At 41.7% G+C, this 25,466-nt stretch overlaps 1 protein-coding gene across 4 annotated transcripts in view; it reads left to right on the top strand.

The window, feature by feature from the left end:
* The window catches only part of LOC129199252 (leukemia inhibitory factor receptor-like), a 91,022-nt gene that overhangs the window by 9,590 nt on the left and 55,966 nt on the right, over nt 1-25,466 (top strand). For 2 of the 4 annotated variants that reach the window (XM_054809419.1, XM_054809425.1), the window contains exon 1: nt 25,111-25,256. The exons of 1 other annotated variant lie outside the window; for it this stretch is intronic. The gene's annotated coding sequence lies outside the window, so the exon portion shown is untranslated. Of the gene's footprint in view, nt 1-25,110; nt 25,257-25,466 lie in introns of those variants that run through there. One more of the 4 variants, XM_054809422.1, reaches the window with a different exon arrangement.

Below are 25,466 nucleotides of genomic sequence, written 5' to 3'. Positions count from 1 at the left end.
GCCATAAATGTGCCTATTTAATATGAAAAAATAGTTTTCATAAAGCTTTCAAATAAGTTGACATTCTATTTGTTTAGACTCAACAGGAGAAAAGAGATGATGTGAAAATTACCTAGGGCTAAATAATTTTTGGGATTTTGGGAACACCCTGGTATGAGGGTGTAACAGCCTTTTTCCTGAGCAGAAGCACAATAAACGTGGTGGAAGACCTCAGATATTTATGGGTGAAATAACCTGCAAGTGTTGAACCCAAACAGTCCTGGCAAAACACAACTCTGCTTTCATGGTCAGTTGCTCTCAGAGGTTACAGTTTTCGTGTGCCTTGATCATATCTACATCCTTTGCTACAACAGGATCTTTTCAACATGATACACAGCTCAAGTTGTATTCAAAGACCTTCCCAAGCAGTTGCGGCAGGGTTCCCTAGTATGGAAAGTGTGTTTTAAGAGTGGGCAGAAAAGGAAAATGTTATGTGGTCCAGAGTCCTCTCTTTTCAAACCTAATCTTGTTTATATATATATGTAATGTGCCAAATCTGGTCTCTCTGTATGAACTGAGAACTGTAAAGTTATTATGATTTGTGTAGGGTAAATGCTTCCTGTTGGTATTTTAAAGAATACAGTGGTAGGCTTAAAATAATGCACCAGCCCAAGAAGTTCTTTAAATAGCACAGGAAATGTGATGAACTCTGAGTCCACCAGTGACGACACAGGAAAAGGAAAGCCAGCGATCAGATAAGACTTTGGTAGCAAGAATGATGGGGGGTAATTTATTCCTCCAGAGGTTATCACATGTTTGATTCTGATATAGGTAAACTCTCACTAATAAAGATGATATTCTACCATGATGGGCTATACTCTCCTAATTATGGACCTGTTTCTGTGGTAACAGAGAGAAACCACATTTACCTTGGTTTTGATGGCTTACTGCATGTATATCCTTAATAGTAGGCTTCCAGAGAAATAAGCAGAAAGTGAACAGTGATTTGTAGAAAACAGACAACACTGGAACATTGTTTGTCCTGCTGCCTTGCTTGAACACACTGGCAAAATAGAAATTGGTAAAATGATAATTCTGGCTGCTGTTTAAAGAAATTTCCCTTATAAACTCAGAGCTTTGAGCTCCAATGTCCTTGATATGCTGGGCAGAAAAACTTGCTATCAGACACCATAATTACTTACAGTTTTAATTATAGTCCTACAACTAGAACAATATTCCACATTATGGGGGGGGGACGGGGACACCTTATTCTTATTACTGATACATTGTTGCTATTAACAATTACTGCAGAGTCCAGCTGCCTCCCCTTTGTCTGTTGATTTATGTGGGTGTTGCCTCACAGAATTAGTTGATAATCTCATTATAGCTAATCCTGCTTGCTCCTTCTACAAAACAATCTTGCCATGACTGGCAGAGCTCCCTTTTGTTCCTATTTCTCTTTTTCCTCAGTTATTTCAAAGATATTCTCTAAAAAGCATGGACTTTCAGAGTGAATGCTTATCCTGTTTACTGGCCATAATTCCAGCCTATTCGCCTCCCTTCCCTCTCCCTTTCAATAAATATTTTCTTTGAGCTAAACAGCGTACAAATATTAGCTGTAGCTCCTTCATGTTCAGTTCACATAATTGAACTATTCTGAAGAAATTAAAGCTTCTCAAATTACGTTTGGGGTTTACATTATTTTTTATCCCTTCAAAAAGTGGTGTCCCTTACAAGGTTTCTTTATGGGCAACAAAGTAAAAAAGACTCAAAGGTGCAATTGCCTACATATATTTTTGGTACTTGGATACTAAGTTGCTTAATAAGGTAGATTCACTTAAGCCAGGATATTTCTAAAGCGTAACTAATCACGAGTATATTTTTGGTGACTAGCAGCTCTTAATGAGGTTACTAAAAGCATGTAAAGGTTGCTAAGGTGAATACAAGAATTAGGAGCGTGCACACAGTAAGCATAACTCTAAACAGCAGTTGTAAAGCAAAGTGAGAACCATAACCACATCTACCTATTTACCCTGTTGTGTGCTAACTGCATTCAGCTATAGCATTCCTGACTTGATGAGGATTTGCACAGATATGCTTCATATTTTTTGTTTTCCTTAGTGCTTGTGAAAGGTGCTAAGGCAAATGAAGACTTTGTGCTTATTTATATGACCTAGACAGTGAATAAACCCATTTCCTGAGTTTGTTTTAATCAGATAATCCTATTCGGAAAGGATGACTTTCAGAAGTACTTCAGTACACCCTATTTAGCACAATAGGTTTTGGAGGTAAAGAAGGGTCACAAATTTCTTAAGAGTACCTTTTATACAGTTCCAACAGGTTTAATATAGTTAGTTATACTGTAGTTCTTTATCATTAGTTGTGATAGAATTGCTGCACTAAATGGGGCAAGAATTGTAGGGGAAAGTAATGTCTCATTTTGATTCAGCCTGGAAAAAGCAGATAAGCTTTTTGGACATGTAATTGAGTTCAACTCAAAAATCTTACCTTCAAACTTTTGGACCAAGAAGTACACAATAAGAGTATTTACAGCCTTAACACTACATATGTCCTTGTTTTATTGTGCATGAGAAAACAATTTCAGCATAGTTACACAAGCTGCAGTTCCATCATCTTCCAGTATCCAATATCTCAAGACTGTCTGCCCAGAACTGCCACACAAGGCAGTAAGCGTGGTTCATTCCCTATAATTACTTTGCATTCAGCAACACCTTGAGGCTTTGATCAGGATCCATTAAACAGACAATCACCGCCAGCAAATTTTTCAGTCTAAATAGGAAAGATCATCCGATTATGACAATGCAGAATCTCACTGGAGGAGAAGGGAAAACATCTCAGCACAGCCTCTAAAGTCACAGCAATTAAATTTATGAGGACAATTAAGTGCCTATATATTAGGGTCCATATTTCAGTACCGTATTACCAATAAGAACTTCTACAGCAGAGTCAGTTGCATGTAGCTTAAAATCTTTGTTTGAATTTCTGCCTTTCACATTTCTGAGCCTTCTACCACTAGGCATTAGCCTCTGCGTTGGGCTTCACTCAAACGTCAGGCAGCAAGAGGAGGTGTCTGTAAGTGGAAGAATTGGTTTTACATCCTTAGTCCAAATTGTTTAAAGAAAAAAGAATTTAAATCTATTCCTGCCATCCCCCAGCTGAGCACCCTCGTCGATGCCCTCTAAAGTAGGTATTTTAGACTAGTAGATATTTTATACTGTTCAAGTTTTTCTACTTCTCATAAAATGCTGAAATACCTGCTTGGAGCAGGTACAGGAATCCCAGTGCTCCAGAATTGTGTCCTAAGCATCAAGAGACAGAAGCAGTTCTCTTTTTCTTGCCCAAAGACTATTTCAATAATTTGTGTGGAGAGAGAGATAATTTCTACAGGAGGAATGGAAGAAAAGTACCCCATTCGACATAGGAAAAAGCTGCTCTCAAATTTGAACCAGAGGAGATCCCAGGTCACAGTCTAGGTGCTTTAATTAACTGGCTACTAAATTATTAATGGTGATCATATTTTCATGACAGCAGCTGATCTGGAAACAAATGGATCCAGCTGAGATACTGATGAGCAGAAATAGGAAGTACACACACACAGACTCCCCCATCATGTCATAGGAAACATGTCCCACCAAATGGTACAAGTGTGGGAGAGAAGGAGGCTTCCTTACCAGCCCAGTAAATACACATCCTCTTATTGTTTCCTCTTGGGCATGTCTAAGCAGCTCCAGTACTCCTGGCTCTGTGTGTTGGCTTCTGGACCTCCAGTTCTTAGGTCTGCCACAGGCAAAAGATGATGGGTGTTCAACCAAAGCCTGTTATTTCTGTCTAGATGAAGAAGGAGTTACACATTCTCAGTGATGAGTGTTGTAATATTTAGCATCAGTGATGTTCTCAAAGATTTACAGCTGTGGAGGTATGTAAAATTGAGCCCAGACCCATTTTCCATGCTAGTGTCTTGCTCTTTACAAGGTCTCTTTTCCTCTAAATTATTATTAAACCAGAGGTGACAGATTTGCAATCAAGTATATCCTGTGGTGATATTACAGTATAATAATTTACAATAAGAATCCATTAGAAATGCATCTATTAAAATGACATAGGAAGTGTCCCAAGTTCTTACCTGTTTCAGAATTCTCCTTAGTTTCACTGATTTCTCTCCTTTAAAATCTGAGAGCTTTTGTAGTGCAGAACGTTAGCAGAGCATATTCCCTGGGTACTTCATGATGCTGGCATGTGAGGTAAAGGCTTTTTCAGACAGCTGCTCTGCCTTCTGCTGCCCCTCTTGCTAATCCCAGCCTGTTTACCTCATCTCTGTTTACTTTTACCTGCAGGAGTCTTGCAAAACTCTGCACGGTTGGGCAGTTCATGGATAGACCCAAGGAAACATGCGAATATCCTCTCCAATTCCAGCCTGGGGGACAAACACAGAGAGACACTCTCCATGTACATCTTTGGGGTATAACTTGGTTCAGGCTACTGAGTGCTCTGTAGGAGGACTTTGTAAAGTCTTCTGTATCTCACAGAACCATTATCAGTTTTGAGATAATGATGCAACAGGGCATTTCAGAATAAAGCTATGTTTTAATTCTACTCTCAAATCCATCTGTGTTCAACAAAGAAACTAAATATCCACTCAAATTAAAACTTGCTTATATAATTTGCTGAATCAATCCTTTACAGGTGGCCTGCTTTTTCTTTAAGTGCTTCACTTCCTACTTCATTGTAGCTGTGATCCTGGCATCTCAACAGCGGGAAAGTATGGCTGTGCCCTAGTATTACAAACAATGGAATTTGAGATAAAAACATTCTGAGGAGAAATTCTAAGTCACAGTTTCCTTTTAATAGTCAAATTAGACCTGCAGTGGCAATACCACCCTGCAGATATGCATAGTCAGTCATAGACATACAGACAGATATCCAGAGAAAGGGCATTCATGCTGTTTTTACTTAAAAGGACACATAGGGGTTTTTTGCTTTACAGGAATTCCCACAGACTTCTAGACGCGACATTGATGAGGGCATGCTGTCTCTTGCCTAAACAATTTCAATTGATTTTATTAAGAAAAAGGAATCTTGGAATAACATCTGCTGTAAAAGACAATATCTCTCTTTCTTATTCTGACATAATAAGTGCTGACAAAAAAGAGCATAGAAGTATATCTTCTGTAAGATGTCTCAAAGTCTCTGACAGCTGCATTCAGTGCTGTGTTTGGGCTCTAATTTTCAAAGGAGTGCAAGGACATAGGTAGTCAGATTCTGTGTGAGTTGGGGCCTTTGTTCTTTAGGTGCCTTTGAAGCCTAGACTTACTGTTTGCTGCAAGAAATACTCTTTGCTGCATGGTAATACTTACCAGACATACAAGGAAGTTTGATACCCACGCCAGGACTACTCCAAGCTATGGTGCAGCAAATATAGAATGACAGACACATGATAGCCTTGTTAATAAAGTTTATGAAATCCATGCTGGTTTACTCAGACAAGGCAATCAAGAGCTTAATGGTAATAAACTTTATAGTGAGTGGTGCCATAGCCATGGAAAGAGAGGTATCATTCCCAGGTGGTCCTTAAGGGCTCTATCAAATGGAGGAAAAGATGCACAAGGCTACTTCTGCTTCTTAGGAAGGAGTATCACTGTTTATTGTAGCAGCAAAAGTGCTGGAAGAAGGTCAAGGAGGATAAGATTATGTCTCTCTATATCTCCACTGATATATTATCAGTCCACTGAAATTATATTCTCAACTTTTATAAGCTTTGATGGCAAAACCAAGCAAACTGGCTGTATCTTGAGCTAGTGAAACATCCAGTACATTAGGAATAAATAAATGGGTTCACAGCAAAGAAATACCTAACATAAAAGATTAATTCTGTGCTGATTGTGATAATAGTCTTCAAAAATCTTGCAAAGTGTGGCACCAAAATAGTGGTGGATCTCTGCAATACAAAAGTAGAAAAGGAAGATGTGGAAGACAGTGAGGGGAGTCTAATGTTTATCATGTAACAATTAATAATGACATGAGATTAACCGTGTTTGTCACAGTTAAGGATACAGTTGAATAGCACAGAAAGTTTCTTAATAAAAATGTTCTCAAGCATATTCATTTATCTACAGAGGTGGTTCCTGGTAATCAAATTACATATTTTCTCTTGATATGGAAGCAAAAGATTGGAAGCATAAGAGCTGATCATAGAGTGACAGCACAAAAGTGATAAGAAAATTCAGTAGACAAGTTACAGCCATAACACAGCATCCTGGAGGTATCTGAAAGACAGGCTGGAATGTGTGGCAATTAAAGCCAAGCTTCAGGAGATATCATGACAGACTGAACAAAATAAGATAACCTATAAGAATTCTAAGTATAAGGAACAAGGTATCATTGAACAGCTCATGGAAGCATAAATGGAGACAGACATACAACAGTGAGAATATAACTTTCAAGCTCATCTCATGCTAAGAGTGATAAGACCAAAAAGAGACCTAACAGACCATGCAGGGTTTGTAGGATTTTGCAGACCAAATGGAGGAAGAGGAAAATGCAAATAATGTGGGAGGATTTTATGAGAGCTAAACACATGGAGACAAGAAGATCAACTGTGAGTGTGATAAAGAACAGAATTCAAGAATGCAATTATGGACAGAGGGAGGGAATGTTGGGAATTTTAGAACTGAATTATTGAAACCAGGGAGATGATGAAAAGGACTTTGTAGGATGGTGGGATAAGATAACTATGCAAACTGACTTTGTTGGACTGAAAATAGTGTTTCTCCAGCATTTTTTAAAGTATATTGAAATAGACAGTAGTAAGTATCACAAAATTTCTTGCTCATTACAATTTATAAATAATTCCCATTTGTGACATTTTTTATACTCATCCCTTGCACAGAAGAGATAACAGCCGAATAGCAATGTGGTTTCTGGAAAATAAAGAGTAGACAGAAAGATTGACTCCTTCATGTCTTCTTAAGGTGTCCTGGGAGTCATGGCACAATTATAAAATTTGCTGGAGGAACTGAAATTAGATGATCTTCACCAGTTCTTCTGATGTTACTAATAATTTTGGTGCCTACAGAAGAAAGAAGATAAGATACAAAGGATAACTGGAGACTTCAAGGAAGTAGAAAGAAAATTGGACTTGAGATAAATAAAGATAAGACAAACTACTGACTTTAATCTGACAAGAGGATTTTAGACAAGCTTCTCTAGCAGCTGATAATTGTAGATACCAAAACTTTGGTAGCTGAAGAAGCTCAGAGCATTGACAATCAGAATATCAGTGAGAACACTGATATTAATGCCAGACTTAGGAGATAAATGGAGTAGGAATGTGTGTTCCTTTATTTTAAAATTAGAAGACCAGAGTTTAGGACATACCAGATCATTGTAATATATTTTGTTTTACGTAGAAGTCACACTTCGTCACTTACTAAAAAGACAAAGAAACTAAATAACTTCAGAAATAAAATACTGCTCAAGGATGTGTGGGTAAGAACTAATTAGGAATGATGGGGCAGTCAATAAAGAACATGAATAGTGATTCAGTGGGTAAAGTGTGTGGTTAGAATGACACAGGACAGACCAAGAAGCATCTGGGGAAAGCCCTTCCACTGCTGCTTGAGGCTGGTCAATCAAAATGAAGCCAAGTGGAACCAGTAAGTTGAAACGATGTTCTTAACACATGTGACCAGCGACACAAAAAATGTGCCCTAACAGAAGGAGTTTGGGTCAAATTGAGGAGCCATGAGTCATTGTGATCTCTACAACCATGAAGAGGGCAAGGAAGCAAGTACATGGGAATGAAATGGACCACCAGCAGAGAGAGTTGTGCTTTGCAGGCACAGCCACATGCAATAAGAGACAGCCGTGTAACAGACAAGTACATTGTGATTATGGTCTGCCCAAGGGTAAGCAAACCAAGCTGTAAGCCATATCACCATTTACATCGTTCCTGAGTTTACTCATCTAGATCTCAAAATAAACAGAAGATGAGCTTCATATTTTAAGAGGTTCTACTTCAGCTTGAACAGAAGTTTGAACATATTCCCTGAGTCCAAAAAGATGTGGGGAATGTCCAGCTGCTGCTAATGCCAGTGCCTCTGAGGTGAAAGTGAGCTGGGTTGTAGGTGCTTACAATGCACGCTGTACTGCTGGGCTAGACACACACAATATTGAAAGTAATAACAAAAATTCACATGTAGCTTACTGCTCATTTGTAATACGCTGCAGAAGCTGTGCAAGAAGCTAATTTGCCCAGAATTATCAAGCAGGCTGTGGATTTCAAGATATTTAATTGCCATTATGAAAGAAAAATCTTTCCCACTTATTTTCTGGAGAGTCTATCTTTTTGCCTAAGTATCTGAAAATGCACTACTGCATAGTGAAAAATCATGCTCCTGGTTCTTGCATTTAAAACATTATCCCTGGAGCCAAATGATACCTCTGCAGCAATTTGAACTATTAGAGAAGCAGTTACGTTGTAATTTTTCTAATATAGCAAGGCCACATTCCTGAAATCAGGACAAACAGGGTTTTTTTCCTTGAAAAGCATGTGTAAGTTTTGGATGTTCATGTGTGAGGATGCTTCCCAAGGTGCCTAAAGCAGGTGTGTGTAAACTGTTCTTGTCTGCTCCAACGCAGCTAACCACCGGCAGTTCCCAAACTCTTCATTCTGTATGATTTCATGGAACTCTGAAGAAAGTCTCATGGTTGGGCTTGGAAATCTAGAGAAGGCTATTTCCCTCCTATAAGTGATTTTATAACAGAATTATTTTTAAGTAGCAGTTTTCGTCTTTCTATAATTGAAAACAGAAATAAAAGATACACTAGTGCCTTCTGGGAAGAGTCAGTGGCACAGAGATAAGAGAAATTATTTTACAAATATCTTCCAGATTTTAAGGCTGAGTGCATCAAATGTGACCGTACAAGCCGAACTGAATTTGAAGCTAAATCTATATTTTAAGAATACAAAAACAACTTGGGGTGAGTCACTGGGGAGGCAAAAGTAACCACAAAGTTTGTGCACAGTCTATACAGTGAGCTTGACATAGTTTCTGAAACCTTTAATTTCTGTTGGTTTAGGGGAACTAAACACATCCTTTAAACAAAATGCCGTGTTTTTGCAAAGTTTATGCTATGTTACTGAGGACATTAACTCTTCAGTGCTGTAGTGACAGCAAATGTGGGAAGGATACTTACTACTGAAAAGCTTGCACACAGGTCACCTTGGAAATGGGTGTCTGAACTACAGGCCTGGCCTGCAAAGGATTAGCTGAAGAGAAGGAATTTTTTTTTCCTACTGCAGAGAGTCCAGGGGAGGGCTACAAGGATGATGAGGGGACTGGAGCATCTCTTGTATGAGGAAAGGCTGAGAGGGCTGGGGCTGTTTAGTCTGGAGAAGAGAACACTGAGAGGGGATCTGATCAATGCTTACAAATATCTAAAGGGTGGATGTCTAGAGGAAGGGGCCAGACTCTTTCCAGTGGTGCCCAATGACAGGACAAGGGGCAACGGGCACAAACTGGAACACAGGAAGTTCCATCTGAACATGAGGAAAAACTTCTTCACTTTGAGGGTGACCGAGCACTGGGACAGGCTGCCCAGAGAGGTTGTGGAGTCTCCTCCTCTGGAGATATTCAAAACCCGCCTGGACGTGATCCTGTGCAACCTGCTCTAGGTGATCCTGCTTTAGCAGGGGGTTGGACTAGATGGTCTCCAGAGGTCCCTTCCAACCCCTACCATTCTGGGATTCTGGGATACTGGGATTTGCCTGAGCCGTGAGTGCACTATCCCCTCTCCTCAGAAGGGGAATGAAAGTCTTTCACACGTATTACTTCATAAGTAGAACGCCTGTATAAATTTTTCTCAACAACTCACCAAGACTCTGTCAACTTGAACTTATGTTTCAGCATTTTTTATTGGGATTATTCAGAGTATATATTATATTTTCAATGCCGTAGGTACTTAAAAGTATAAGTGCATGTCTGTCTTGTGTAGACTGAAAAAGAAATAGTTACCTAAAGTGTCCTACACATTTGGCTCAATGAAACTGCATATACGAGGCAGGTAATTCCCAAAGCAGTGTGTATGACAGGGGCAATAGATGTCTTTTTCACCACTTCTGTGAAAGCCAAGTCACTCTGTAGAAAGACTTCAAGTCTCATCAAGCAAGAAAAAGACTGAATTAGTGCCTGAAGTGAAGTAATTGAGGCACTTTCATGGACTAATGGAAACCTGGGCTCTTGTACTGCTTAAAGAACTACTTATGTAAAACAGTGACTGGATTCAGTGCCAGCACAGTCCTTGCAGCAGGGCTTAGAATTCAGATCTCCCCTTCTCTTACAAGCACCCAACTCAACACATTTAAAATGTCGTTCTCATCATCTCCCCCTATTTGAGTAGGTATTGGGACAAATCTGTCTCATTCATGTTTTGTATTGGCTGTCTTCAGGAATCTTTTGCAATGAGAACACTGACCTAAGGCAGTTCCTTGCACTCAGAGCTCAGAGAATCAGTTATGAAAGCTGAATGCTCAAGGGCGAGGCAATGTCGGACTTTGAAAGAAGTAGATATTGGAAGCCAGACTTTCCAAAAACTCATTCAAAGCCTCTTCTAGCCTCAGGTCTGTTTATCTCAGTAGGCATGGGAAAATAGCTCACAGCATCTGGAACAGAGTAATTTCCTGCAAACTAATACTCAAAATTGTAAACCTACACTCATGTATTGTTACTACATGTACGACCCTCTTGCTTATAAAGTACTGCGAGTTAAGGATAAGACTGAGAGAAAATGATACAGATGCTGTTTAGAGTACAGGAGGAAATATGCTGAAATAGGTCATTATTTGGCTATTATCTATGTAATGCAGGGGCCAAAAATGTTGAAAACAGATTATTTCTCCCTGTGTATATTGAGGAAGAAAAGGTTACCCAAGGTTTTCTATGCATTTGGCTCAAGGATGCTGCAATACAAGAACATGTGATTTGTTAGGGAAATCCTATGTGACTCTTCTACCAAAGCTAACCAAGTAAACAAGAAGTGAGCTGGAACTTTCTGTACAAGGACTTTTACCGGAATCATTCGGAAGCTTTTGAATATACTCAGGCTTCCTCGGGAGGTTCCCTCTGTGTTAGAACTGTTGCTGCAGGCATCATCTCTCAAACAAATGAACTTTGAACAACTTAAGATTTCGGACTTCAGAAAAGGATTTTCACCGCTTTAGAAGTTCAGGGTCATGTCATCATAGTGGTTTCTATGTAAGTTGATAGACTTTTACAAAATATGCTCCATCCTTCTGACTACTTTTTAAAGGAAAGAAATAGCATAAATGTCATTTAACAAACTTTTGACCATAACAATCTTGCTGATAATCCTCATGTACAATATGAGTATCTTTATAAGGCCAGGTCATCTTTTTGCATACCTCCATATGTGGCTTTTCAGACATTCAAGCTGGCATCTGTCTCTGTCATTAAGTCTAAAATGAATCAAAACTTCCTATATTATTCTAAGCCTTCATCTATGAAAACCACCAGTGTAGTTCTTTTCTTGACTCCAATGAAAAGCATATGGGCATCACTGAATGCTGAAAGCTCAAGTCTATCATAATCAAATTATGTTTCTCAGGAGAAGTCAATGCCAAAGTGTTCTTAAAAATTCACAAGTAGAAGACATAAAGGGTATGATTATTGCTGACCAAAGCACCTCAGCTCGTTCTTACAAATTATTTTTAGCCCTCATTCTGCACTGACATTTCCAGAGGTACATCAAGATCAACGCAGTTTCTGTAACAGAATATGGACATTAATTTTTTAAATTATTATTATTATTATTAAATATATTTTCCTTACTCTGATATGAAAGTGGTTGTATTCAGAATTTGGTGATGCAGCATTTGGGTGTATTTGCCCATTTTTTGTTCCCTGTTTCTTCTCACTTGTTTTTCTTGTGCAAGCATTTCCACATTATTTCAGAGGGAGGATCTCAACTCAGAACTGTGGGTTTGTTCTTGAAGAAACAAACATGAATAGTGGGCATCCATCACCTCTAAAATTCATCTCCTCTATCTTTGCTGACTATTTGACTATGCCTGTTGGGCTATGTTCAGTGACAAAAACACAGTAATATTTTATGCCAAAATTTGGGAACCAGTGGTTTGCAAAGCCATGTCCATTGTCCTCAGAGTAATCCTCCACCTTTCCACCTTAACCACTAGAGCCCCATGCTTTCCATTAGTTTCCTGTACAGAAATCATCTGTGAAAATTATTTCTCATGCCGTACACACTGACACTTCTAAATTGAGTGAAGAATAAAAAAAACCCCCGAAGTTCTTCAAATCTGCATACTTATACAAGATTTACTTGTAGATGAAGACTGGATACTGTTTGTGTATTTAAGTTTTCAGGCTGGTTGCCTGCTTTTTAGGCTGCAGTACGATAAAAGTGAATCATCACTTTGTACTTTGAGCACCTGTTCAGTGTTCAGTAGTTATACTTTGTATACTATCATTTTGGGTAGTTTCGTATGAGCCTTCCAAGCAATATTGCCTCTCCTGCCCCCCATTTCATTTGAGCAACTAAGAAAATGCAGGCTGTAGTAGATGATTCCCATTCAGAGAATGCAATAGTGACAGACTCAGACCTTTTGTGATGTATTCTAGTTTACTTGCAAGGAACCTAGTAAGCCTGTATCCCTGGGTACACCTGACTCTAAGACTGCTTGTAATTCCCTGCTTCTTTCAGCCAGCACTCCCGGGAGCTCTCATCTAACTCTCTCAGGTGCTTGTGGCAGGTGCTTCTGCAGTGACATCTGGTATCTCCATGCTACTTTCTCTTCCTGCTCATTCCTTTGTCAGTTGGCTATACGGACCTTCGCAAATACATACCAGAAGAGTCCTCCTAACAAACCTTTAGGGTACAGAAAATATATCTTAATTGAAACCACTTCCTGCTGGTTTTTTACAATGTAACAGTAGACTCACACTTTTCCTGGACAATTTTTGGTTTCGGTTGCGCTATTCTGAAGTGGTGGGAAACTGGATAAATATCTTAAGGATGCTAGAACATCTCAAAACAGTCATGTGACTTCACCTGGAAATGAGGAACACAGTCTTTTATATGGCTTTTGCAAATCTGTGAGATCAGTGTAGATATTCCAAATTCTTGTCACCAAACCCATGTCATTAGGATCACACTCCCAAGAGCACTGGGGAGGCAGATACTGCTGTTGCATAAGGCAGCTCTACACACTTTCTTTTCTCTAGGTCTGGATCTGCACATCCTCTCTTGCTTTTGACAAGCCATCAACACCTCAGGTTTGCAGGTAATACAAATATAGTGTAATGAAGGTCCTCTTCTGCTCATGGAATATCACAGATTCTTCATTATCTAAGTAATTGTGGATTATTTTAAATGTTATAGATTCATTCTTTTGAACTGATTAGGCTCAAACAGAAGATATTGAAGCTCACAAAAACCATAGACTGGAAAGGTAAAATTTTGTGGAATATATTCCCTTGAGAGTTAATTGTTGTCTGTGAGTTTTGTAAAACCAAACTGAATACTTGTATAATAATAAAGCAAAAGAATACAGAAAACATACCAGCCTGGAACTAAAGGAAAGCTAACTTTTGTAATTAAAGCAACATGTGCAATTTAGATAGGGATTGTACACAGATTGGTCAGCAATTAATACTAATGTATCAAGATTATTTAGGAGCTACCCAATGTTGTTTCTTTTTCATCTAAAAAAAGAGGATTTCATGCATAAAATCCTTCCTCAAGAAAAACCAAAATGCATTGATCTTGAAACTTGTAAAGATTATTCCGTGTTGCATTCATTTCAAAAGTAAAATTACGAAATCACAAATTATGTGTTAATTACATTTCTTCGCAAGAGCAAACATTAACACACATCTGTTAAACATCATTAATTGGCTTTTAGGAATAAAATTATGGGGGAAGAATGAGTCATAGTGGTAAAGTATCAATCTTTCTAACGATAATGTCACTAAAGTCATCCTCTCTGCTCCATTCATCTTTTTCAGGAAAAGCTTTGTGAGGGCATAGGTCATATGGTAGAGAGTTCAATTCTTTTTTTACTAAAACTGACAGCAAAGGTTTGCATAGACTTGATCTGCTCCTGCATACATCAAAGACAAGGGATTCATACTCATTGTGCCTAGCCAGGTTTGATATTACACATTCCTACTAAAATAAATATGGAGCTGGTTTATGTCCCTTAATAAAATTTAACAGTTATGTAGCTTTATCTTTCAAAACTGCTGGAAGCTGCAAATGACTAGCTAAACACAAAGATAACCTTTCCTCTCTAATCTTTAGAGTCCCATGCTTCCCATTTGTTTCCAGTACAGAGATTTCCTGTGAAAGTTATTTCTCTGTACAGCGCTGCAATTAGAGGAGAAAATATAAGGCATCTCTAGGAGGATGTTTAGTGGGTTGGTGCTGCAGCCTGTGGTTTATCTCAAAAGGTAGGAGTAGCATCACATGTGGTCAGTGACTGCTGCAGTATGAAATGAGGGCTAGCTCTCTGGAAATTTCTGCGACACATGGGGCCACAGAGGGTAGCCCTCTGTAAGGAACTGCAGGAGTAGCCCTTTACCAAGCTTCAGAATAATAAAAGGAAAGAGCAATGGGAGGGGGAAGGGAGAACATAAATGAAAAAAAACCCAAACCAACCAAAAAACCCAGCCAAAACACAGAGAGAGGCAAGAGCATTTGCAGAGCTGTAGCAAGACATTTGTTTGGTGTTTGAGGTAACACTGTCCCTCACTTTTTCTTCTTAAACTGAAATGCTTGCTTCTGGCTCAGTCTGAGACTGTGCTGAGCAGTTTGCATTGGAAGCAGACCTTAATCTCGTTCTTTCTCTTATCAGCTGTGGGAACCCATCCCACAGGTGAACTGGTACAAATTCTCCCCGAAGCCTTTGGTACACTCCCTCTTTCTGGAGCCGGAGCCAGCTGCGCTATAGGACAGACTTCACATCCGTGTGCAATAATAACAGCCAGCCTGCAGTGTTTCTGGCAACAACTTCTTGCAAAAAAAACCCCAATGATTTATGCAACCACTGTCATCTGTGGAGAACATAAGGTTGTCTCCTAATTCCGGAGTCTCACTCTGGAGTTGTGGGCATGGAAGCAGTGAGATGCCTGCTTTGGTATCACTGCAGGACAGGGCTGCTCTGTACTCCCAGCTCAAAACAGTATAATCAGCCCTTAGTTCCTCAGTCACCTTTTCTCACTGCTGCTGAGCTTTGGTTGGCATGTATCAATAGCTACTGTAGATCCTGCCTCCTCCAGCTGTGGAAGGTTTTGGGGAAGTTTTTACCACTTGGACCTTAAAGAAAAACCTGTTACTGGCACAGCTTATGTTATACTGTAGAAGGAGTGGAAACTTCAGCAAGTCTTTCTGTCGGGGCTCTCTTGTGTGGGTTTCTCTGTGGGAGGAATTGGGCCATTCTGGAATAGCTTGACACAAGGAGTTGTGTTCCTCTGAAGTCCGGGAAAGTGGTAGGATTGCACAAGATGGGTCAAGGTTGCTGCCTGTAATAAGGGACAGGGTGAATCATAGTGGGACTGTCATGGGTAAATACAAGTTTCGTCCCAACTTCCTCAGCAAGCCTAATTGTTCTGTGTGAAAAATACATGGCTTCTGCACCTGAATACTCAAAAAATGTGTGCCCTGGAGCAGGGACCAGAAGTTTTCACTTCCCCCTCCCTACCCAGGCTCTACTGTTTGCATAATCACTTTCACTTCTGCTCCAGCCTTTTCTGCCTCTGTAGCTCCACTTTTGTTTTTTTTGAGGGATGTCCACGCTTCAAAAGCAGAGTGGACAGTGCCCTCTAGCCTAACGAGGTGGTCAGAGCACCCTGTGGACATGGGAAACATCCTCTGGAGCACCCTCACACGTTGCACCCAAGTTCTTCCACTTCCCAAACAAGTCTTTAGCCACCTTTGTAGTTGGAGGTGATGTTTTCACTGACATATGATGGCATCTGTTGTTTCTCCCATGTGGCTTCAGAGAGAGAAAATCTCGGGTGTTTAAATCCAAGAGGGTTTCAGGCCACAAATGCCAGCTGGGGAGGTCCAAGGATTGTGAGTAGGTAGCACAAGATGTAACACAAAAGATCGATGTTAGTGCCATCATCTCCAAAGCCAGGAGAGACTCCATCTAAATGTGACTTCACACAGTGTGTATATTCTACATCTTAAAGGTCAAGATTTTCAAAGAGTCTTCCTTAGCAGCAGTGTTGCTAATTACAGGCATGAGAAGGAAGACTACACGTAAGGCCAGGGGTCTGGAACAAGGCATGTTGGAACTGCTGCCTGTTGGTGCATATCAAAGGAGAGAAGACAACAAAACCTCAGCTTACAGAGCTGTGTAGGAAAGCAAAACTGAGAAAAGAGATGAGACAACAGGAATTTCCTTTTAGCTAGAACATGTGCCCTGTGCTCAGCAGGTTGCTTCCTGTGAGCCTTTTCACCTCTTCACTAGATGCCTGTATGGATTTGTAATTATATATTTTAGATTCAGCAAAGAGTGTGTCTGGGCTTCGATTTTTTGAGTTCTCAATTTTTCTTTAAATGAAGGAGGACTAGCAGCCTAACCAAAGCATGAGGAACATTAAAAAGCTGAGGGCTGCAGTGCCCATAACTTACGCACGTTCAGCCCCAGGCTGCACTCCACAGCAGCGCCATGCATAAAACAGGGAAGAGCTGCAGACTGGAGGGGCATTCAGCACTTGGGAACTTGCAACAGCCAGCATGACAAAACCAAACACCTTTACTGGGGCTTCACTGAAGTACCTCTAAAATTGGAATTAGGAGCCTAATAAAGGCTTCCGGGATGTTCTCCTGAAAGCCAGGTACTCCTCCCAGGCAATGTAGTTTCCATGTTCCAGTGTGTACCCAAATAACTTGGTGCTAGAGGTTTGTGGAGGATGAGCATTGCTCTCGTGCTGAGATGTGGGCTCACAAAGAGCAGAGTCCAGATGATCTTTGCAATTAGGGGGACAGCGCTTGTCCCTCAACTGTCACTGTGTTGCTTCTGACAATGGACAAAAGGCAAGTTCCCTTTTTTCCTCAGGTTCCTACTCTCACTCCATCCTGGCTATTCTGAGTGTGCTCGGGTCCCTGGCCATGCCTGAAATACTCCAGTCTAGTGGCTAAGGCACATAGCTGAAGGCTGAACTCACCACGTCTCCCAGGCTAAGGACAGCCTAGAGCCCAGGACTGTGGTTTCACACAGGGCAGGAGTGCTCCTTCAACTTTTGCCCCTGGCCGTTTATTCCAGCCCTGTAGCCCTTCAGGATTTGCCTTTGGCTGTTTATTCTTGTTTATTCTTACCTCCTACCAGACTTCCAGTGGCTTGATGTTTGTTTTCAGTGTAATTCACAGCAGGGGAACTATTCAGTTAAAAAATACCTTGAGGGGAGGTTAATTAAGAAAAAAAAAAAAGTAATTGTTTCCTTCATCTGTCTTACTGTGTGGATGTGTGCAAAGATTTATGCTAACACAGTGCAGTAGAGGATCATAGAAGAAGCGACACAATGGATGCTCAAGTTCATACTGCTGGGAGAAAAAGTACCTGTCAAACCCTAATCTAGGCCAACACATGTGTTAACAAACCCTGTGCCTCGTGCACTCACAGTACCTGTCTTCAGAATGTGCTTTGCAGCCTCCCTGGCGAGCCGTGCTTCAGAGCAGGGAGCACTGAACAGAGCCAAGTGTGAATGTGAATCAGTTTTAGCTCAGTGCTGACAAATGGGGTTCTATAACACAGGGATGGCTGTTCTCTGCATCTCAGGTGACCCAACTGGAGAAGGAAGTTGCCTAGACATCCAGCTTGGCAAAGATGGGGAACAAGACAGAGCATGCTCAGTCGCACAATTTTCAGCATGTATGTACATTTCTGGTGTCTCCAGTGCTGTCCACACATGTTCTAAGAAATGTTTTACAGCAAATAGCTTTCTGCCTGAAGAAGCTTAATCTTACAGCCCTGATGCTTCAAGAAATCATTCCTTGGGTGGGCAGCATCCTTTACTAGGGATGTGCAGAGGCAGATTGAGATCACCATCAATCTGCAAACTAGTGAAAGCAAAGGTGCTTGTCACACCAGAAGGGAGGATGTGAGGATGTACACAGATATGTAATTAAGTGGGTACTAGGTTAGGATTCTACGTCATTGGTAGAGATGGTTTTGTACAAAAATAAACACACAACAGGGGACAAAAATAGGTCCACATTGATGGAAACTCCTGGAATGGATAGAGAATTTGCCACAATATTTAACCTAATGCAAACAATTGCCTGCTTTTATGAAAGCATCTTTCAACCTGACTTTCAAATATGCTTCTTTACTAGCGTCAAAATTTCTGTTTTATGTGCAAATACAGACCTTTTATTAGCCTGCAAGAACTGCGGTTAACCAGGACAACTGAGACACACCAAACAATAATATTTCTAAAGTCAGGCTGAGAAAGACAAAAGTTGCTTCTAAAAAGTGGATTTTGCCATTGTGTCCTCCAAGACCACACCTTAAGGCATCTTATTTGCACATTATTTAATAATATCCCAAGCTCTGATGCACTCTGTTAAACAGTATTGAAACCCACATCTGAAAAATAACATGGAAAGACTGAGAGGAGGAATGCCATGAACCATGTAAATACAGAACTTCATATACTCCTGAAAAGCCTTTGTTACATATCTCCACCTGCTTTTTCGGCTGAGCTCTCTTTGTCTCACTACTTTTATGCTGATGCATAGAAATTGGGTTCCAAGCAGTGACTGGGCTTACAGCTCAATCCAACGATAGTATGGCAGAAGGTGTATTTACTTCCCTGGATACGGTTCAGCGGCGGGGGAGAGGGTGTTTCTGTGTGGAAACTTTGTGCAGGGAGAATTTTGAAAATTCTAACCACTTATTCAGGATTCACTGAAGCTGGCAGCTCAGCTGAGTTACATGAATACTGGTTGAATGGCTCCTGTTGATGTAGAGATCAGCTCTGGAGTGCATGCAAAGTTCCTAACAGCTTAGGGTGCTTCAAATTCATCAGACATGTTCAGGCCATGGACTGAAGCACAGAAAATCTGATGCATCAACTTACTAAGCTTGGTAGTACAGGGGACATATCTTTGTGGTATTTCATAGAAATAGAGAGAGCATGGCAATATCTAGGTGATAAATTGGTGAGCAGAAAGGTATGATTGACAGGAATTGCACTGCATGGGAAACAGTGCCAACACCACAGTGACGAAAATTGCTAAATAAGAAGCACAGTTGAAAGTTGCACAGAGCAAGGCAGTATGTGTGAATGTGATACACTGATGTTGGGGACCCAACAGAGGGCCTTGCAATATTAAGAGTATATGAGTGTCTGAGATGTTCTCAGTATCTTCTGTTTGCAGATTTCCATGCTTCTCTGGCTATTACAAATCTAAATTAGCTTCTGACTCTCATAAATCCTCTTTTTCACAGTGTAATTAGGCCCTTCCACTACTGTGCAAAGTAAGCCTCTTCAATTTTATATCCTTAAATCAGACCTAGTTCTAGGACTGGTTCCACCAACCCTTCCATAGTTAGTAAGATTGTTACTATTTGTTCATGTTTCTTCAGAAATATATATTTACCTTCATTTCTTTCTGAGAACTATGCTGTATCTTATTTCATTGACCTGAAGACTGACCTCTCATGCTCCTGTATGGAAATCAGCAATGGGACACTTCCAACATCATGATTAAGCATGTGCTGAACTTCACACCGCCAGCATAATCAACTGCAGGATGGCGCAAATGTTTAGGTTGGGAAGCACGCCTCCAACTGCTAATCAGTTTACAGCGTGTAAGTTGTTTTAGCAGAGGAACTTCAGCAGTAGGTCCCTTCTCAGGCATCTGTTCACTGTAGCCACTGTAGACATTTCTAACTGAAGTATTAAGACTCATCTGAAGGAAGTATGAATGGAAATGCTGGCACGTGGAAGCATCAGAAGATACACTAAAGCAAGGGTGGACAGAATGAGCATTAATGGACATGATGGACATGTATGACAGCAGTCAAATCAAGGAATGGTTAGGAGTGTGTTGTTTATATCAAGACCACAGGACAAGACCAGAAGTTCAGTCCTGTTGCTCTGATAAAGCCGTAGCATAGGCAACTCATCACCCTCAAAACCATGCTCTGATAACGTGGTCTCAGATAACACATTCCCAAAAGGAAGACAGACAGTAGCCACAAAGATGGCAGAACGAAGGAGTAAGGTAATCGGCAGAAACTTTTCCAAAGGTTCCTGGAGGCTAAGGCAAGCAAGGGTCAAGCATCACAACTGCTTGACTCAGGAAGATATAAAAGACCTGTTCCAAGAAATTGTTTGTTGTTGCCAGTCAAGACAGACCCAATGTACTTAGTGAGGACTCCACAGTTGCTGCTCCTTGTCCTCTGTCCTACATAGAAATGACCCTGGTCAGACCACTTGGACACAAAGACCTTGACACTTGGCAGTGCGTGGCAATGAGATCCACCTGCCAGCATCTCTGTACTGCGCAGAAGAAGCTTCACCTTCACTGCTGACCATAAGGGTCTTATTACTGGTAGTGAATCCAGTATTTCCACACCATGTATTTTTCAGGCATCTGAGATAGATGTTTTTCCAGTGAAAGGAATGCAAGTGCCTTCAATTTAATTGGTTTTGGCAAGTAGTGTTCTCTCCATTTCTTTTTAAATTCATTGCACCATCTAAGTTAGTGCAGGTCAGTAGATCAAAGTCCTTCATTGCTTCTCCCTGCAAACCCAAAAACCACAATAGACCGTATGGCTTTCCTGCAGAAAGGGGAGACCAGGGACTATTTTGAAGTCCTTTAGCAATATATTGCCAACATGTCACTGGGTTTACAGGCATAGGTCCCTAATGATGAAGAACATTCTCTGTTGGGCAATGTGGTCTAGTGGAGGGTGTCCCTGCCCGCAGCAGGGGGGTTGGAACTAAACGATCTTTAAGGTCCCTTCCAACCCAAACCATTCTATGATTCTATGATTCTATTTGAAAAATATTAATTACAAAGCATTTATTTCTCTGGGGTCAGTGTACTCATTTCCAAGAATAGCTCTGCGCCATCTTGACAGCACAGGGATGCTTCCACTGAGACCTCATAGGAAAGAGCTGTTGCTTTGTGGGTGCACCAAAACACATGCACTATCCACAGTACTTGAGGTTATTCTTGGCATGAATAGAGGCTACTCCTGCTCTTATCACAGCCAGTATGAGTTTTGTTATTGGCTTTCCTGAATACATTCAGTCAGACCCAAATTTGCTTTGTTGGTTGTATTACATAACCTTTTTTTTTTAAGAAAATAGGAATAGATACTCCATAAAAGGAATCATTGGCAGACCTTTGGTGGCAATATTATATATTTACAATCTCTGGTGTTTGTAAATGCTGGTAGAAGTACTGCCTCTCACACTTCTGTTAAACTGTATCATTTGTAAAATGTGCGCACAACTTCTCAGCAAAGGAAGTTCTTTAATATTTTTTATTGACTGGAGGAAAGTGGGTGCCAAATACAACTGTGAAATGGGAAACAATGCACAAAAGAAAAGTTCCAGAACATCAACACATCCGTTCCTTTTCTCTGCCATAAATAACCAACACACCCTTAAATACAAGACTAAATGGCTCCAGGAAACTCTCATTAATGAAAACGTCCTAGCTGGGCTTCTCACTTTCATTTGGAATTTACATGCCCCAAGAAGTTTTCTCTGACCTAGACCGCAGATATGCTGTTCACTAAGTAATACTAAGCACTGAGATAAACTAAGATAAACTAAAACTAGCCTGCTATCTGGAGAGACTTAAACCTTCCTCTTTCACTGGCCAAAGTATTAATGTTGAAAGGGACAGCCCTGCTGCTGTTAAAATCAATGACAAAACCCTACACTGAGTATATAAAGACACGACGTGTGTTCCAGCATCTGTCCCTCAGTTTTCTGGAAACTAGAGAGAGATAAGGCAGGAAATAAAATAAATGGCCTGCATATACGTACTACATGCAGATAAGGTTCGTTATAAAATATAGCAGCTACGATATTTTACAGGGCAGGTCTGACGATGAGACAGGATGCATAGACAGCATATTTTCTGCACATAAGAAGTAGTAGATCAGTCCTTTTTCTAGGGGATAGTTACGTTAAAATTAGCATATTTCACCGTATAAAAAAAGAGATAACTGATACCAACCATCTGTAGCTTTATCACCTTGAATATACAGACTTGTCTTAAATAGATCTAGAAAGTTTCTTAACTTCCAACAGAGTCATTAAAAATTGAGTCATTAATACAGTATAAGAACCTTAAAATAACTTCAGAAACTACCCCTACCTCTGATTTCTCCTGGCAGCTTCTTCTAATTTCACAATCACATTTTTCCACTTAAAAAAAACCCATCCACACCTTTTTCGCCAGTTCCTCTATGGAATCTCTGTGAATTACAGGGAAGTTGCCTTGCTAATTAAAAAGAAAAAATAGTAAAAATTACTATTGCTTGATGTCATCATACAGAAAATGAGCCTGATCTTCTGCAATTACTCATGGTACACACAGTACCATGTACATGGTACAGGGCTTCCTGACAAGTGAGATGCCTATGAGCCTTCACTAAAGGTGAAATAACATAAACTGCAGAAAAGAAAGGTGGTACAATTTCATTTTACATTTTCAATGCCTTTCAAAGAAAGTTCCTTTGTTGCTTTCATGGATGGAAATCTGCATTTATGGGACTGTCATCTAAGGCACAGGTACAAGCTGCATCCTTCTCAGCCTTGGATGCAGACCCAAGGGAGGGCACCAGGCTCCCATTAATGAAGTCTGGAAACAGAGGCAATCCTCCCTTGGATGGGTCACGTATGATGAAATGACCACCATCTTCCCAAGACTTCTGGTGCTAGATTCATAGAATCATAGAATCACAGAATGGTTTGGGTTGGAAGGGACCTCAAAGATCATCTAGTTCCAACCCCCTGCCATGGGCAGGGACACCCCCCACTAGACCACGTTGCCCAAAGCCCCATCCAACCTGGCCTTGAACACTTCCAGGGATGGGGCATCCACAACCTCTCTGGGCAACCTGTTCCAGTGTCTCACCACCCTCACAGTAAAGAATTTCTTTCTAACATCTAATCTAAATCGACCCTCCTTCAGCTTAAACCCATTACCCCTTGTCCTGTCACTACACTCCCTGATAAACAGTCCCTCTCCAGCTTTCCTGTAGGCCCCTTCAGGTACTGGAAGGCCACAATTAGATCTCCCTGGAGCCTTCTGTTCTCCAGGCTGAACAATCCCAACTCTCTCAGCCTGTCCTCATAGGAGAGGTGCTCCAGCCCTCTGATCAGCTTCGTGGCCCTCCTCTGGAGTCTCTCCAACAGCTCCATGTCTCTCTTGTACTGGGGCCCCAATCTCATTGTGGTTTGGCTGCTGTTGCGTGGAAAGAGAGCAGGGAGGGCTTCTGGGCTAGAATGGGAATAGGGAAGTAAATTAAAAAATGGTCTTAGGCAGGTTACATACCAAACCTCTTGATGCCTGGAGTAAAGTCTAGACCTCAGAATTAGGAATCCAGCAGACCTTCCCACTGAGGAGAGATTTGGGACTGTGAAGAGCTGACTGATGTGCTGGAAAGGTAACTGTTTAAACTTGCTAGATAGAAGACCCCTAAGAGAACTCTCTTAAAGTCTGCCCATCCTTGGAGTTACGAACGTTTCAATGCGCATCAGGAGAAGACATCATCTTCTGCTTGGGATTCACAGCCCAGGGCTTCTCTCCATACGCTGTTTAAAAACCCCTCTTCTTTCCCAAGAATGATATGTGTGTAAGGATACTCAATCCTTCCTCTTGAGAAGGTGACACAGGTCAACGGATAGACAACTGTCTCAGGATACAAGGCCTAAAGTCAAGCGTGCTCTTGAGTCAGAAGAGATCTGAACTCATGTTCAGATGCATGACCTAACCACAAGGTTCATGCATCTCTTGCTGGCCTGCTGAAGCTTCAATTCTCTCCACAAGCAAAAACACTGGAAAGGGGAGGAAACAGTGGAAGATTTCTTCTCTACAAAATAGCTTGTATTCACTTAACTTGAGCAGGGAATGTGCAGGATGGCAGGAGACTCTGGCTTTGGGGACCTGAGATTATCTACTCAGCCTAGGTGGGACACAAGTCTGGACCAGGACCTCCATACAAGTATTTGCAGTTCTATATCGTCTAGGTTTTGAGAAAAACAATCTACAGCAACTTGGAAAACTCTGTAGGAAAATGTAGGCAGAAGAATGCAAGGAAAACCAAGTAGTCACTTTTTCTCCCTGTTCTGCTGTAGGTTACTGGGGAACAAGAGAGGACCACAGGCTTGCCAACTCTTCTGATTTTATGGGCCTCGTGGTGTATGTTTTTTTTAATTGCCTGACTCTTGAGACTGTGGGATTGTGAGGTTTTCAAGTTTAATTTAAAAGAGAGGCTGGCATGTAGCTGTTGTGGCTTCAAAGAAATGTTGGAGGTCAAGTCCCAGACCTCAAAAGCAAGAGGCAAATACAAAGATAAAATGAATCAAGAATCTTCTGGGTTTGTAGGGCTAGGCCCACCACTTCAGAACCTGAAGGGCTGACAGTATTGGACATATCCAAGATACATTTCTGAGAAGGATATTTTACCGTGTCATGGAGACAACCTGAAATGATCAGATCAGGTCCGTGACTTCATCCACCCCCGCAGCACACTCTTAACAGCCCACTGGGGACTCAACGAAACCACTGGCCACTTCAGTATCTGTAAAAACTTACTCCCGGCAGCAGAACGAGAGGCGGATGTCAGCCTGAAATCCCGGATAGCTTCGGCCCCATAAAACCAGGACTGCCCACCGGCAGCGCGCCGCCGACCGAACGCGGCCCCAGCAGCGTGGCCAGGCCGGGCCCGGCGGCGGGAGGCGGCGGTGCTCGGGGGCTGGGCCGGGGATGGTGGCGGCGCCGGGCGGTGCCGGGCGGTGCGCGGCGCAGGCTCCTCCCGCAGGCAGCCCGCCAGGCCCTCTGCTCCATCCCTCTCTCCCTCCCTCCTTCCCTCCCTCCCGCCTCGGCTCCATCCCTCCTTCCTGTCGGCGCTACGCACTGCTGCCCGCCGGAGCTGGGCCGCCCAGGACCGCGCCGCGGGCAGCCCCGGAACACCCCGCGGCATGAGGCTGCCGCAGGGCACGGCGAGGCGGCGGCGGGTGAGTGCCGGGCCCCGGGCCGGACGGCTTCTCCCGGTGGCGGCCCCGCGATGGGGCTCCGCTCGCACCTGGGAGGGGGCGGCCCGAGGGGCGCGGTGGTAGATGCCCCCTCCATCCCTCCCTCTAGCCCGCCCCGGGGAGGTACCGGCGAGGAGGGGCGAAGGGGGGGTTGATAGCCCAGCCACAACCCGGCGGGGCCGCGAGGGGTTT

Source organism: Grus americana, chromosome Z (genome assembly GCF_028858705.1).
Source record: "Grus americana isolate bGruAme1 chromosome Z, bGruAme1.mat, whole genome shotgun sequence".
Classification (NCBI taxonomy): Eukaryota; Metazoa; Chordata; class Aves; order Gruiformes; family Gruidae; genus Grus; species Grus americana.
Note: the sequence above shows the minus strand (reverse complement) of the source record. Positions and strands in the feature narration are given on the sequence as shown.